This window comes from Nicotiana attenuata, unplaced genomic scaffold (assembly GCF_001879085.1).
Source record: "Nicotiana attenuata strain UT unplaced genomic scaffold, NIATTr2, whole genome shotgun sequence".
Taxonomy (NCBI): Eukaryota; Viridiplantae; Streptophyta; class Magnoliopsida; order Solanales; family Solanaceae; genus Nicotiana; species Nicotiana attenuata.
This window is the reverse complement of record NW_017670646.1, coordinates 230,691-233,590: the sequence shown is the minus strand read 5'-3', so window position 1 is coordinate 233,590 and position 2,900 is coordinate 230,691.

Sequence of the window (2,900 nt, the reverse complement as noted above, 5' to 3'; positions counted from 1 at the left end):
CATAGCAAAGCTTATAATGAGTGGTAGCGCACTTCCAACATATCACCCCTAAATTTGGTAAAGGCATATTTGCGGTAAAACCAGTCGATCAGTGGTGCAGTTGACGGTTCTGGCCTTTCCCTCTTGAGTTTTCCTCTCAAGGGTACCGATCTAGCACCCCATAGAAACCTTACTATGTTCAATTGTGCATGCATCACTGTCAAACCTAGTCGAGTCAGTTATGTTGTCCGCATAATGACTCTTTAAGATAGCCTTGTCCAAAGTCCACTGGGTTTCCTTGAAACCCAAACGGACACCACCATGTTCTGTGCATTTATTTGGAGAACTAAATGTTGCCTATGCTAATTATTGGTTTAAATAGTCGAGTCCGGCGGGGGTAAGGGTCTAACACTTTGTTTTGCAGGAAATGAGGCACGAAGTCCCCAGATTCGGCATGGTAACCCCCATCCACCTAAGGTTGCTAAGCTGGTGGGAAGACCTTCACTCCATTGATAAGACCCTCGTCTGCAAATATTTGGGAAATTTGCCTTCTTTTTTGGAAATCCAACCTAACAACAAAATCATAGAGGCTGCAACTCTATTATGGGATGCCGACAGATCTGTGTTCCTCTTTGGGGACCATGACACCTTTGCTCGAGGAAATAGGGGTATTAGCTGGTGTTCCATGGGAGACTCCGAGTTTGCTTATGCCAGAGAACCGCAAGGGTAGGGGTTTTCTCAAAATGATGGGACTAAAGAAGAACATAGACTTGACCTACTTGAAGGATTCCTACATTCCTTTCGACTATCTGTACGAGAGGTATGACCATAGCAAGTCCTACCACACTTACCCAGATGAATTCACCCTCACATCATTAGGGCATATCCACAGAAGAGTCTTCGTCTTTATGTTCTGCTTATTAGGGATGATAGTATTTCCCATGAAGAAGGCTAGGATCCATACCAGATTGGCCATGGTAACCAAGACTTTGATGGAAGGGATTGGAAGTCACCCTTTTAGCATAGTACCTATGATTGTTCCCATGAACTTATCCTTACGTCCCTCTCCGAGTCATGAGGCAGGCTGGAAGAAAGCAAGTTATACTTAGGGTCGGAAATATGGGCCACTTGCAGACTTTCAAGATGACGATAGCCCTTATAAGTGCCAAGCTCAGCACATGTAGCACTGCAAAATCATCTTGGGGAAAGATTCTATTGAGCCTGATAGGTATCACGCTAGTTGTTCGCCATACTACTAAGGTTGGTTGGAGGATAATCATGATAGCTTGGGACAACTAGGGTTTGTTCGAGGTCACAGGGTCATCCAAAAAGGCTGAGGAGCAGGTTAAGTACAACCAATTGCACAAGAGGATTCGGGAATGTGAGAGTGAGCACCGGGAAATTCAAGAATCCCATCAAAAGCTGATAGAATGGAAAGGTATGGCTGTCAGCGCCAACAAGCGACTGGGGTATTTGGAACGGGGTTTAGTGGAGCTGGGAAGGAAGTTCATCCAGAGGATCGAAAACTGCAAGAATGCTGAAGGAAACGAAGGAGGACACTTGGACAGAACCTACTTGCTGCTGGGACTGCGTGAGTTGGTGAAGTTTTTCGATGGAGCTAAAGATGCCGAGTCTGGGGAAGGTCTTTCTGGGACCAAGTAGTTTGGAGTCTTTCTTTTGCTTTAATGTAATAAGGCCCATGGCCATTAGTGACATTTTATTTTATGCAATTTTAGTGTTGTTTTGGGATTTGTCTTATTTTTATCAATAGAATGAGGTATTTAGCATTATCAGTTCTCCAAATCAACTTGATGTTGATCGAATGCCAGAAATTTTCTGATATCATCAAACTAGGGGAAAGGATCGAGGAAGGTATCAAAAGTGGTATGGTCACTAATTTTGAAGCATTGCAGGCTTCCAACAAGGCCCTACAGTCTGGTGGCATATCCAAGAAAAGGGATGTGGGTGTCGTGATGGTTGCACAGAGGACGAAATCCCCAATACAATACCAAACCTATCCATTACCACCACTCACATATCAGCCTACCCCAAATTACCAAGTACCCTCGCCCGCTTACCAAGCTCCACCACCTACTTACCAATCATTTCCACCTCTCGCATATCAGCCTACCTCACCCAAATAGTCCCAACCAGCACATGTCTACCAAGCCTACAACACCCAACAAGCTCACTATCAATCACCTCGTCAAAACATCCCTAGACCCCGACCGAACTTCGACCGCAGACCTCCCAAACAATACACTGCCATTGACGAACCAATCGACCAGTTGTATGAAAGGCTTAAAGCTGCTGGTTACGTCACCCCTATCCCTACCATAACTCCAGAAAATCCTTCCCAATGGATCAACCCAAACAAAACCTGTACATACCATTCCGGCATGAATGGGCATACCATTGATGAGTGCAGCTCCCTGAAGGACAAGATTCAGGCTTTGATTGACAACAAGATCATTGTGGCAAAGGATCCTGCTCCGAATGTCCGCAACAACCCTCTACCTGACTACAAAGGGGAAGGCGTTCACATGATCGAGATAGAAGACGATTGGGACCCCAAAGGGTCGATCACATTAATCGCTGAAGGTGATGAGCCAAAGAAACCAACGGTCACACTTAATCCGATTGTAGTCGAGATCCAGCCTTCTGAAGACGCTGAAGTAAATATGTCCATACCACTCGATCTTGAAACACCGTCTCCTACAAAGACACCAAGACCAATTGAGGTTGAGTTTGGGTCCCCAAAGGCACCTACGCCATTTCAAGTTACCGTGCTACCACCCAAAGCAAGGGTACCCATCCCGGTGGTAATGTCAGCCATAGCCCCATTCCATACGAAGACCATCCCCTGGGATTACAAAGCCGAGACAAGGAGAAAAGGAAAAGACAAAATTGGAGAAGCGGTT